Source organism: Salmo salar, chromosome 25 (assembly GCF_965601325.2).
Source record: "Salmo salar chromosome 25, fSalSal1, whole genome shotgun sequence".
Taxonomy (NCBI): Eukaryota; Metazoa; Chordata; class Actinopteri; order Salmoniformes; family Salmonidae; genus Salmo; species Salmo salar.
The window spans coordinates 54,737,514-54,752,195 of NC_138315.1; the positions used below are offsets into that span (position 1 = coordinate 54,737,514).

Here is a 14,682-nt window from a genome sequence, read left to right on the forward strand (position 1 = left end):
TAAACCCCTCAGCACCGTTATAACAACGGGCCGGCGCTCTATAACAAACCCCTCAGCACCGTTATAACAAACCCCTCAGCACCGTTATAACAAACCCCTCAGCACCGTTATAACAACGGGCCGGCGCTCTATAACAAACCCCTCAGCACCGTTATAACAACGGGCCGGCGCTCTATAACAAACCCCTCAGCACCGTTATAACAACGGGCCGGCGCTCTATAACAAACCCCTCAGCACCGTTATAACAAACCCCTCAGCACCGTTATAACAAACCCCTCAGCACCGTTATAACAAACCCCTCAGCACCGTTATAACAAACCCCTCAGCACCGTTATAACAAACCCCTCAGCACCGTTATAACAAACCCCTCAGCACCGTTATAACAAACCCCTCAGCACCGTTATAACAAACCCCTCAGCACCGTTATAACAACGGGCCGGCGCTCTATAACAAACCCCTCAGCACCGTTATAACAAACCCCTCAGCACCGTTATAACAAACCCCTCAGCACCGTTATAACAAACCCCTCAGCACCGTTATAACAAACCCCTCAGCACCGTTATAACAACGGGCCGGCGCTCTATAACAAACCCCTCAGCACCGTTATAACAACGGGCCGGCGCTCTATAACAAACCCCTCAGCACCGTTATAACAACGGGCCGGCGCTCTATAACAAACCCCTCAGCACCGTTATAACAACGGGCCGGCGCTCTATAACAAACCCCTCAGCACCGTTATAACAAACCCCTCAGCACCGTTATAACAAACCCCTCAGCACCGTTATAACAACGGGCCGGCGCTCTATAACAAACCCCTCAGCACCGTTATAACAAACCCCTCAGCACCGTTATAACAAACCCCTCAGCACCGTTATAACAAACCCCTCAGCACCGTTATAACAACGGGCCGGCGCTCTATAACAAACCCCTCAGCACCGTTATAACAACGGGCCGGCGCTCTATAACAAACCCCTCAGCACCGTTATAACAAACCCCTCAGCACCGTTATAACAAACCCCTCAGCACCGTTATAACAAACCCCTCAGCACCGTTATAACAAACCCCTCAGCACCGTTATAACAAACCCCTCAGCACCGTTATAACAAACCCCTCAGCACCGCTATAACAAACCCCTCAGCACCGTTATAACGGGCCGGCGCTGAGCGAGGGATGGGGGGGAGGCCTTGTTACTATGTAGCCCCAACTGATGCCAGCAGGGACTAAAGAAAATGTGCTGATCGCCAGGGAAACAGTGCCAGCTCACCTGCCTGCGGTACAAACTACAGAGGCCAGTTACACCTCCCCGAGACTGAGTTTCAGCCATCTAATAAAACAAATGGATATTAATTAAAACGCAGACCGACTGGAAAATATTTTGGCTTCATCCATCACAGCAGTGAGTCAGACTGACACCTTCAAGACTACAGAGAAATGATAACAGCAACTCTGGAATGATTGCTAAGGAACCTAAAGCAAATCCTTGATGCTTCCATCCTCAGTTGGAAATGAATTCCCAGCCGAGCCCAGACCTGCTGTACAGCACAGCCTGGCTCTGTCCCAAATGGCACCCTATTCTCTATATAGCGCACTATTAGCCGTATGGGCACTGGTTAAAAATAGTAGCGGTGCCATTTGTAGGGCAATATAGAATCTGTTTTGTGGAGAAGGCGAACAGAATCCCAACTTTATTGTCAAAGATAAACAAAATGCATCAGTGTATTTTAATTTCTGCAGAGGCAACAGGAATGCCCATCTCGGTGTGCGTACATGATGCTCATGTAATTAAAACTGTTTTCTGGTAGATGGAAAGGATTTCCCGAAAACCTAATCAATTAAATGTTAACTACAAAAGTAGCCTATGCCTACCTGGCAGAATGACATGATTATTTGCATAAATTCAGTGGCCATTACTTTTGCGAACTCTGCAGTCACATGAGAGCTAGACACATCACTAACCAAACAAAGGTCTCTCTCTGGCTGGTGTGCAGTTGAATTAAAAGGGTAACTACATCTAAAAATGAAAAGCTATATGATTTTTCTCAGACCTCCTGATGTAATTGAAGCGTTGTTGTGGATTTAGAACAGCTAAAAAATATTTTTTTTTATATTTAAAATAAATTAAAAATAATAAAAATAAAGTGTGAACTGTAACCCTCAACAAAACGGAATCAGGCAACAAAATAAAAATAGGACCCTGCATTTGGGACACAGGCCCCCTCTCAGCACCAACATAATCCAGGTAGAATCATCTTTACTAATGACAGGCCACTGGCTTTGCATAAAGAATGTCTATGTATGTGGATGACTCAACGTCAGCTACTACAGCCACTGAAACACTTAACAAAGAGCTGCAGTTAGTTTCAGAATGGGTAGCAAGGAAAACAGATATATACACACACACACACACAAACACACACCCCCTTATGGAACAGCGGGGACTGAAGCAACACATACACATGTATAGGCATACAATAACATACACATGGATTTTGTACTGTAAATATGTGGTAGTGGTGGAGTAGGGGCCTGAGGGCACACTGTTATACAATTTTAAAACAATAAAATACATTCATAACTGCCTTGACCCAGTCAGCCAAAGCCTCAAATCCAGCACTCCCCTGGAATCATCTTCTAATTGGCAGCAGTTCAACTCTGGGCTCTGAGTCGTGACTGGCACAGTAAACAGGACAGGCCTCAGTTTAGACATAAAATACAGAGACATGGATCTCTCAGGTACCTACTGTTAGGCACTGTGATGTACCTTACTGTACAGCCGCCATGACGGGTCTGTGTCACAGTGGACATACAGTGCATTCGGAAATGATTGATTCCCATTGACTTTTTCCACAATGTGTTACGTTAAAGCCTTTTTCTAAAATTGATTAAAAAAAATGTAATCCCCCTCAACAATCTACACACAATACCCCATGACACAGCCAAAACAGGTTGATGGATGCCACTGATCTTGGGTTTCTGTTTTACATTTTTTAAATAAATTTGCCACAACTTCTAACAACCTGTTTTTGCTTTTTCATTATGGGGTACAGTGTATAGATTGATAATGAACAAGGCTGTAATGTAACAAGGGGTCTGAATACTTTCTGAATGCACTGTGAGAGTGAGTGAGTGTGAGAGCTATAGAAATGCAGTATTGTAAGGGATGCACCAATATGACATCTTTGGCCAAGCCCGATATTTTCTTTGCCAAAAAAAAAAAAAAAAAAACTATAATAAAAATTGCGGCCTTTTAAGCATTCTAGTACAACACACACACAGCAAAAAGGCTCAGAGAGAATGCCACCGAATCGCCTTGTTCACAGCCTCTTGTAGAGTACTTTTCCAAGGTTTAACCCCACGGTCTGTGTGGGCAGTTTTGCTGAGCAGGCGTTTCAATGCCATGACGGAGGGATGTCACGTCTGCTACAGACACAGTTGATGAGCTTATTTCTCCAGTCAGTTGTTCGAATGACACTAGGAGTGTGTTCATGTTTCAAACATGTTGTCAAATGCCATTGAAATGCATCCAATACGGCTTTCCTCAGTTTCCTCGTCGACCCGCTGTGCTGTCAGACTCTGCATTCTCATGGGACTGACATCGCTGGTCCAAAATGTCAGTGGTGAACCTAATAGCAGTGACTCCCATAGCAAGTAGCTCATGGATGTGCGTTTCAACAATACTCTGTAACTCCGGTAGGGCAACATCTGAAAAATAGCGACTACTTGGTAGTATGTACCGGGGCTCGAGGTTGTCGACCAGTCGGCGAAAGCCAACATCATCCACGACAGAGAACGGTTGATTGTCAAGGGCAATGAATCCCATTATCTTGGCGTTAATGGATTTCACCTTTGACCTGTTGACTGCTCAATCCACAGAGCAGATATTGTGGGCTAGGAATGCTGTGTTGCACGTGTAGCGCTATATTTTTTGTGGCATCATTACCTCACCCACCTCCGTTCTAGAGGTATGGACCTCACCCACCTCCGTTCTAGAGGTATGGACCTCACCCACCTCCGTTCTAGAGGTATGGACCTCACCCACCTCCGTTCTAGAGGTATGGACCTCACCCACCTCCGTTCTAGAGGTATGGACCTCACCCACCTCCGTTCTAGAGGTATGGACCTCACCCACCTCCGTTCTAGAGGTATGGACCTCACCCACCTCCGTTCTAGAGGTATGGACCTCACCCACCTCCGTTCTAGAGGTATGGACCTCACCCACCTCCGTTCTAGAGGTATGGACCTCACCCACCTCCGTTCTAGAGGTATGGACCTCACCCACCTCCGTTCTAGAGGTATGGACCTCACCCACCTCCGTTCTAGAGGTATGGACCTCACCCACCTCCGTTCTAGAGGTATGGACCTCACCCACCTCCGTTCTAGAGGTATGGACCTCACCCACCTCCGTTATAGAGGTATGGACCTCACCCACCTCCGTTATAGAGGTATGGACCTCATGGACCTCATCCACCTCCGTTATAGAGGTGGCCTCATGGACCTCATCCACCTCCGTTATAGAGGTATGGACCTCACCCACCTCCGTTATAGAGGTATGGACCTCACCCACCTCCGTTATAGAGGTATGGACCTCATCCACCTCCGTTATAGAGGTATGGACCTCATCCACCTCCGTTATAGAGGTATGGACCTCATGGACCTCACCCACCTCCGTTATAGAGGTATGGACCTCACCCACCTCCGTTATAGAGGTATGCACCTCATCTACCTCCGTTATAGAGGTATGGACCCCATCTACCTCCGTTATAGAGGTACGGACCCCATCTACCTCCGTTATAGAGGTACGGACCTCATCTACCTCCGTTATAGAGGTATGGACCCCATCTACCTCCGTTATAGAGGTATGGACCTCACCTACCTCCGTTATAGAGGTATGGACCTCACCTACCTCCGTTATAGAGGTATGGACCTCACCTACCTCCGTTATAGAGGTATGGACCTCACCTACCTCCGTTATAGAGGTATGGACCTCACCTACCTCCGTTATAGAGGTATGGACCTCACCTACCTCCGTTATAGAGGTATGGACCTCACCTACCTCCGTTATAGAGGTATGGACCTCACCTACCTCCGTTATAGAGGTATGGACCTCACCTACCTCCGTTATAGAGGTATGGACCTCATCTACCTCCGTTATAGAGGTATGGACCTCACCTACCTCCGTTATAGAGGTATGGACCTCATCCACCTCCGTTATAGAGGTATGGACATCAGCTTTGACATCGGTTTTGCACATCGGCGTTAAACTAAACATCGGGCCTTTGTTGGCATTTTTAGCTAATATCGGCCAATTCCGATATGCTTACTGATATATCGTGCATCCCTAATTTATTGTCTACATTGGTTTTTGCCACGTTTATTCCATTACAGACAAATAATGCATACTTTTACATGATATGTGAGCTAAACGTAAATTAAAAAGACTTCAATCCATGTTAAGGACAAAACTACATTGAAATCAAATACTTCAGGATTTCCTATGGAGGACTGCCAATAAGCAACTTCCCAAATGGCACCCTATTCCCCATGGACCCTGGTTCAAAAGTAGTGCACTGTGTAAGGAATGGGGCGCCATTTGGGAAACAGCCTTATACTCACCAGGGAAGGGCCTAAGGTTGAAACCCACATAACGTATCCCAAAACCACTTCCCTGGGAATCACATGCGTCGCAGAAGGCTGTCAGTCTAGCTACTAGTCCAATTCCCAAACTGCGTCACATGCATCCAGAAAAGACCCGGTGAGTAATACGCTTCTGAAAAACATTGATGCAACAGAATAAATCAGGAGACATGTAGCTCTTCCTCAGTGCTGCTTTGACAGTGTAATCCAGAGAGAACCCTAGTGTGTCTCAATAGGGGTACAATCCTCGCCATAGGAGGGAGATTATAAACACCCAGATGTGACAGAGCTGACAGCCAGGCCTCCTGCCCGTCTCGATCAGTGGGACTCGGCAAGGCTGGACTCCGCTCCCTCTGTCTGCATGCTACGCACATGTTCAGCTGGCCCTGTTCGTTCAGTTCCCTTTCACATGACTTGTGTGATTAACCTGTTCAGTGCTTCCTCTTACGGATTCAGTCAGTTAGGAATCTCCCATTTCTGCAGTTTAAATCCTAAATGACACAACATCTTTAGATACAATCTAGGCCTAAAAGAGGAGGCCCTGGTAACCCATGACAGGCTAATTAAAGCGCTGATTCCCTGGGTAGGTATCCCTCAGGTGGTGGTGGACGGCATGATGTATGGTTGGGACTCTGCATAGCCCTGGGGGATATAACTCCAGTAGGGTAAATCCATTTGAATTCAATCACTTTTTGACAGCATCACTTTAGATTTAAACCAAAACAGCTTCCCATACATGGTGGCCGATGGAAGAAGTGGTCAGAAAGGGACTTTCTTTTTTACTTGAATGCCAAAACATTCCGGAGATAAAAAGGTGCTCTGAGTAGATCCATTTTGAACACCCTTCTTCACTGGAAAATATAACTAGTTGAGGTTGGTATCATTTAAAAAAAACACACAAACAGTGCTGTCCAACGAGATTATTTCTGGAAAAAAAATATTGCAGTTTAGACCCTATTTCACATCTGAGGGTTGCGTGTTCATCAGTTGAGATATCATGCTCTTAAATACAGGAAATCATAGACTGTACCTTTCCCTTCAGACCACTGCAATTTAGCTGGTAGACCATTACAAATGTACTTAAAATGTTAAAAGGAACTACACAGGATTTTTTGAAATTGTAATTTCACAAAAAAATGTCCATAATATTATCTGCAGGTATAGTGAAATGACAGCGTTGGCTGTGATTTTCACCTATTCATTTCTCCCACCGGAGTGGCAACTGTGGTCAAAACGGGAAATCGGTTTTGACTGTGTGGTCTAGTGGAAATCAGGTCAGTGAACAAAAACAATCCAACAATTTCTACAATTTTACTGAGTTACAGTTCATGTCACCCACCACCTCTTTTTAGTCTTATGTAGCAACATCAAAATGGTGCTTTTTACATTGAATAAAAGTAGAGACTCAGAGCTACAAATTGGTATATGATACTCCACAGATGAGGAACAATAACAAAGTAATTCTGATTTGAAAGTTGATAAACGTGTAACTTTTGAGAAAATGGCCCTTGAATGTTTGGGTACATCTACTGTAGAAGTCTTCATTCCTAACTGCCCTGAATAGCTCTGTTGACCCTACAGCTATTGTATGCAGTAATCATGTGCCTATGAACCAGAGTTACACTGTTAGCACTGAGTAGGAAGACCACTTAGTGTAGGGTGAGCTGCACAATCAGCTCCAATGTAAATAACATGAGCATGTCTACTTCTGATAAGCTTCTCAGTAAAGCATTCAAAACAATCACGCAACACAGAAAAGTGCTAAAATTATCCCATATTAACATATGCAGCCTGAGAAACAAGGTCCATGAAGACAATAACCTGCTAGTAACAGATGATATTCATCTTCTGACTGTCTCTAAAACTCACTTTGATAATACAGTGGTAGCAATACATGGTTATAATATCTACAGAAAAGACAAATGCCAACCCAGTACTACTACATAGAGGATAGGATATACCAGCAACCCAGTACTACTACATAGAGGATAGGATATACCAGCAACCCAGTACTACTACATAGAGGATAGGATATACCAGCAACCCAGTACTACTACATAGAGGATAGGATATACCAGCAACCCAACAGTACTACTACATAGAGGATAGGATATACCAGCAACCCAGTACTACTACATAGAGGATAGGATATACCAGCAACCCAGTACTACTACATAGAGGATAGGATATACCAGCAACCCAGTACTACTACATAGAGGATAGGATATACCAGCAACCCAACAGTACTACTACATAGAGGATAGGATATACCAGCAACCCAACAGTACTACTACATAGAGGATAGGATATACCAGCAACCCAACAGTACTACTACATAGAGGATAGGATATACCAGCAACCCAGTACTACTACATAGAGGATAGGATATACCAGCAACCCAGTACTACTACATAGAGGATAGGATATACCAGCAACCCAGTACTACTACATAGAGGATAGGATATACCAGCAACCCAGTACTACTACATAGAGGATAGGATATACCAGCAACCCAGTACTACTACATAGAGGATAGGATATACCAGCAACCCAGTACTACTACATAGAGGATAGGATATACCAGCAACCCAGTACTACTACATAGAGGATAGGATATACCAGCAACCCAGTACTACTACATAGAGGATAGGATATACCAGCAACCCAGTACTACTACATAGAGGATAGGATATACCAGCAACCCAGTACTACTACATAGAGGATAGGATATACCAGCAACCCAACAGTACTACTACATAGAGGATAGGATATACCAGCAACCCAACAGTACTACTACATAGAGGATAGGATATACCAGCAACCCAGTACTACTACATAGAGGATAGGATATACCAGCAACCCAGTACTACTACATAGAGGATAGGATATACCAGCAACCCAACAGTACTACTACATAGAGGATAGGATATACCAGCAACCCAACAGTACTACATGGCACACAGCTCAGACACCCATTCATACCCCACAAGACATGCCACCAGAGGTCTCTTCACAGTCCCCAAGTCCAGAACAGACTATGGGAGGCCCACAGTACTACATAGAACCATGATTACATGGATCTCTATTCCACATCAGGTAACTGATGCAGCAGGAGAATCAGATTTTTTTTAAAAAACAGATCAAAATACACCTTATGGAACACTGTGAAGAGAAACGAAAAGGTACCCACATGTTTGTGGTAACATTTGAATCTTGCTCTACACACATACATAATATTGTTGTATTATACATATGTAGTGGTGTAATAATGTTATATGATGTATTGTTTTATATGCAAGTGCCTTAATGTGTTTGGACACCAGGAAGAGTAGCTGCTGCCTTGGCAACCGCTAAAAGGGATCCTTAATAAATACAGAAAGATAAGGTGCAAAAGGAACAGTGAAATGGTTACTTGCAAATTTTCATAGTAGCAATATCAAAATAAAAAAATAAAAAAATTGTATAAATATTTTATAATTCTTAGATTATGCTTAACCAGACACTTTTCTAAATGGATCACACACCAATCTAAGGCGCAGTGCAAGATGCTTAACAGTCCCTATCGTTAGCTAGCGAGCCTGCTAACACTACGCTTTAACTTGCAATGAAAATAACTGACAAAATTAGAAACGTATAATAATCTTTAAAATGTAGCTAGACTCTTACCCGGATACATGGATGACTCAAACCCCTTAAAGTAAAACGTTCCTGTGTTGTTTCCGTTTAGTTTGTACAGATTGCTTTTCCCGTTGTGTCAAGTCAATCCGGTTCGGGCATCCCCAAGCGGCGCAGCGGTCTAAGGCAATGCATCGCAGTGCTAGAGGCGTCACTACAGACTCGCAGCCAGCCGCGATACCCATGAGGCGGCATTCAATTGGCCCAGCAGCATCCGGGTTAGGGGAGGGTTTGGCCGGCCGGGATGTCCTCGTCATAGATAAGTGATGCACCGATATGACATTTTTGGCCGATACCGACATCCAATATTTTCCTTACCAAAAACCCGATGCTGATAACCTATATTTAACATTATAGCGGCCTTTTAAGTATTTAACTGTACTAGAATGCTTAACACACACACACACACACACACACACCAATCTAAGGCACTGCATCTCAGTGCAAGAGGCTTAACAGTCCCTGGTTCGAATCCAGGCTGTATCACATGATTAGGAGTTCCACAGGGCGGCGCACAATTTGCCCAGCATCGTCCAGGCCGTCATTATAAATAAGAATTTGTTCTTAACCGACTTGCCTAGCTAAATAATGGTTACACACACACACACACACACACACACACACACACACACACACACACACACACACACACACACACCACACACACACACACACCTGACCAAAAAGTTATTTTGTTGGCATTTACATATGTTTCCATTACCAGTCAAAGAAAATCAAAACCTATTTCTTTCACTTGCTGTGCTGTTTCGTTCAGTCGTTTCACTCTCAACCAGGATTTCTATGGAATGCCGTTTGGGTCTTTGCGTGACAAAAAAGACAAAACACTATTTGACGTGTCAAATATTGACCAATCAGGACCTGAATATGACTGCACGTCACATAATTTAACGTGTTGATTATTTTTTTTACGTAGTTATTACCACATCACTCGTGTCTCATATGTCACAACGATTAATCGACACGTATGCTATGATAAATGGTAAAGTGGTCTAGCTAGCTCATAGATGCAAACAATGTTCTTCACACACTTTTTAAAAACAATTATATATGTTTTCTATGGAGGATTAACAGTAAAATGTAAAACATATTTCCATTCAAATCAACATCCTGATGTGTGGACCTCCAACCATCTTTGTGGTACATTTGAACATTTAAATGTTATTCACATTTTCGTACATTTATCAGCAAAACGTGACACCCGCCCTGTATTCAAGAGCATGTTGTGTCTCAACTGATGGCGGGCACAACACAAAAACCTTAGATGACGTAAATTAGTGTCTAAGCTACAAAATAATACATTTGGGTTTACCGGTTTTTAGATAGACGTTAAAAGGTTAAAAAAAATATATTTCCCCAGAAATTCAAAAAAACTATTTTGACAAGCCTGTTTGTAAGCTTTCCAGTGCTGAAGACATTGATGTCTCATGGTATGGTATACAAAATGGGTCAACTTTGAGCACTTAACTGTTGAATATTTTGGCGTTCAGATTAAAAATAAAATTAAAATAAACTTTGAGCACTTCTACAATGAGTAGATATGTATGGAAGGATTTGTTCAAATCAAAAGTGGTGCTGTGAAAAAGTGATTGGATTTACCCAGTAAGCACAACCCTTGCTCTGTGTAGCGACACACACACACACACACACACACACACACACACACACACACACACACACACACACAACCCAGACTACACATCCTTATTGTCATTATTATTATCGCAATTGAGGCGAAAGGCACAATACATTCATTCACATGATACATTCACATTTTAAACAAGTTAAATAGCGTCGTCCAGGTTTGGCCGGTGTAGGCCGTCATTGTAAATAAGAATTTGTCCTTAACTGACTTGCCTAGTTAAATAAAGGTTAAATAAAGTAAATAAACAAAATTAACACATCGCTTGCGGTAAGGTTTTGGAAGCATAAGGACCTTATCTTTCATGTCAGCGAGAAAAGGAAAAAATATAACTTAAATTGATGCTCACCTTTATAGGGTTACGGCCATATTTCCATGTTACAGCGCTTGTTTACAGGAAAGACAGAAGACGGCATGGACTACCTGTGCTTATTACCCATCTACGTCTCCGAACACCGATGTGTTAACAAGACAGACGCCACAAACATGTTATCACTGAAAAATACTGTCTGCTGCAACTGTTAAAATCAATGAAGTATATAAACTCTGGATTACTGAAGCTATGTATTGGAATTTGTGGGGCTTTGAAGCCACTGGTCGGCCATATTGGCTCTCCCTAGTTGGAACAGTTCTCTATTGGAATGAATGGAATTCTACAGTATTGAAATTAAAATGTTTCAAGGACCAAATTACATGTATTTAAGTCTTTTTTTGGTTGTAGTGGGGCCAGCAAAATATTTAAAAAAAACATTTGTATATTTGTTTCTCTTTTTAATAGCCATGTTTGGATAATATAATTTAAAAGTATGCATTACGGTGTCTGTAATAGAATAAACGTGTCAAAACAAATGTAGACAGTAATGCATTTCTATAGATTCCAAAATATATTTTTATTTTTTTTACAATTGAGTACCACCAAGATGGCTGCGAAGTGGCTTCAATAAAGCGCCCCCTGTCAGTCCAGGGGTTATAACACTGTTTTTAACCAATGATGTTTATGTGTCCATTTCACATTTGTTAAATTATTTTGATGTGATATGAAAGTAACGTTAGAGGGATTTCGGTTTCTAAAACTTTACCGTAATTGAGACTCGATGGCTTCCAGGACCAAGTCACCTTTAAACAGAACATGTAACGTTAAGGTTTTAGGACAAAACGTTAGCCCTCCTTTAGTCCATTATTGGGCTAACATACAACAACCTAGTTAGCTCAACCTAGTTAGCTACCTAGTTAACCTAGTTAGCTCATGTCACCGACGACTCAGAGGAGAGCTAGCTAGCTAGCTAGCTAGCCGTTAGGTAACGTTAATGTTAGTAATGGGTGTGCTGGGTTTTTTTGGAGCTAGCTTGATGAAGGTTGGCTCCAACTTCCATGTTTTATAGGTTTCACTATTGCCCTTTCAGACAGGCAACGTCACGGTTCAACAACATAACATATTCTGAGGGTTTAATTGTGTAATATAGCAGCTAGTAATAATGTCTAGCTTTACAACACGAGCAAATCTGTTTGGTTTCATGCCCGGCTAACGTCACAAAATGTTGACACGTAGCTGGCTGGGTACACTAGCAACCCAACGGTAGCTAGGGAGCACTAGCAACCAAACGGTAGCTAGGGTGCACTAGCAACCAAACGGTAGCTAGGGTGCACTAGCAACCAAACGGTAGCTAGGGTGCACTAGCAACCCAACGGTAGCTAGGTTGCACTAGCAACCCAACGGTAGCTAGGATACGGTAGCTAGGATAAACCAGCAACCCAACGGTAGCTAGGATACGGTAGCTAGGTAAAACTAGCAACCCAACGGTAGCTAGGATACACTAGCAACCCAACGGTAGCTAGGATATATAAACCAGCAACCCAACGGTAGTTAGGACACACTAGCAACCCAACGGTAGCTAGGGGGTAGTAGCAACCCAACGGTAGTTGGGATACACTAGCAACCCAACGGTAGCTAGGATATATACCAGCAACCCAATGGTAGCTAGCATATACCAGCAACCCAACGGTAGCTGGTGTATATACCAGCAACCCAACGGTAGCTAGGATGGACCAGCAACCCAACGGTAGCTAGGATGTACTAGCAACCCAACGGTAGCTAGGAAACACCAGCAAGCCAACGGTAGCTAGGCAACACCAGCAAGCCAACGGTAGCTAGGCAACACCAGCAAGCCAACGGTAGCTAGGCAACACCAGCAAGCCAACGGTAGCTAGGCAACACCAGCAAGCCAACGGTAGCTAGGCAACACCAGCAAGCCAACGGTAGCTAGGCAACACCAGCAAGCCAACGGTAGCTCGGACGGGCCAGCAACCCAACGGTAGCTAGGATATATACACCAGCAACCCAACGGTAGCTAGGCTATACTAGCAACCCAGCAACCCAACAGTAGCTAGGATGGACCAGCAACCCAACGGTAGCTAGGCTATATATACACCAGCAACCCAACGGTAGCTAGGGGTACTAGCAACCCAACAGTAGCTAGGATGGACCAGCAACCCAACGGTAGCTAGGGGTACTAGCAACCCAACAGTAGCTAGGCTGGACCAGCAACCCAACGGTAGCTAGGATATATATACCAGCAACCCAACGGTAGCTAGGATATATATACCAGCAACCCAACGGTAGCTAGGATATATATACCAGCAACCCAACGGTAGCTAGGATATATATACCAGCAACCCAACGGTAGCTAGGATATATATACCAGCAACCCAACGGTAGCTAGGATATATATACCAGCAACCCAACGGTAGCTAGGATATATATACCAGCAACCCAACGGTAGCTAGGATATATACCAGCAACCCAACGGTAGCTAGGATATATACCAGCAACCCAACGGTAGCTAGGATATATACCAGCAACCCAACGGTAGCTAGGATATATACCAGCAACCCAACGGTAGCTAGGATATATACCAGCAACCCAACGGTAGCTAGGATATATACCAGCAACCCAACGGTAGCTAGGGGTACTAGCAACCCAACGGTAGCTAGGGGTACTAGCAACCCAACGGTAGCTAGGGGTACTAGCAACCCAACGGTAGCTAGGGGTACTAGCAACCCAACGGTAGCTAGGTTAAACCAGCAACCCAACGGTAGCTTGGATAAACCAGCAACCCAAAGGTAGTTAGCATATACTAGCTAGCCAAAACCATCCAGAGACGAGTGTTACTCCCGATTCAAAAAGGTCAAATTAGCTTATCATCAAGTTAGCATCCAACGACAAGGTCGAGAAAGTAGAAAACAGGCTCCTAGTTACCGTAACGTTACCTAGTTAAAACCGTAAAGGTGTTCACTCCTGCCTCGTTACAAAACAATAATCCCAGTTGGAAATCCAACTAGCTACGTTGTTAGTCAGCGGTGCGTAGCTAGATAACAGAAATATAACTTACCCAATTCGTCATGCGTTAACAGCAGATATCACATTAATTCGGCCAACGAAGCTAGCGACGTGTGTAGTTTTCATGTAATCATTGCGTGTCTGTCGTGTACCCTGAACATTAGCTGACGCCCCAACCTCTTGTCCAATCACCTCTCCTCCCCGCTGTGCTGCTGCTCTTCTATTGGACAGTCTCAGCCCAGACGCGCATCGCTATAGGTGAAGTTACATATTGCGGAAAGGATGTGTGGACTATCCGATGAGCTATAATAAGAACGAGACTATCCTAGAAATCTAATGGGAATTATTCTGAAGATTATTTTCCATCTATAATGTG

The 14,682-nt window shown here is 43.7% G+C and overlaps 1 protein-coding gene across 2 annotated transcripts in view; it reads right to left on the minus strand.

Annotated features, from left to right (window-relative positions):
• LOC106586949 (hyccin 2) overlaps nt 1-14,452 on the minus strand; it is a 153,458-nt gene extending 139,006 nt beyond the window's left edge. For both annotated transcript variants that reach the window (XM_045707907.2, XM_045707906.2), the window contains exon 1: nt 14,359-14,452. The gene's annotated coding sequence lies outside the window, so the exon portion shown is untranslated. The remainder of the gene's footprint in view (nt 1-14,358) is intronic.
• Nucleotides 14,453-14,682: the final 230 nt, after the last annotated feature.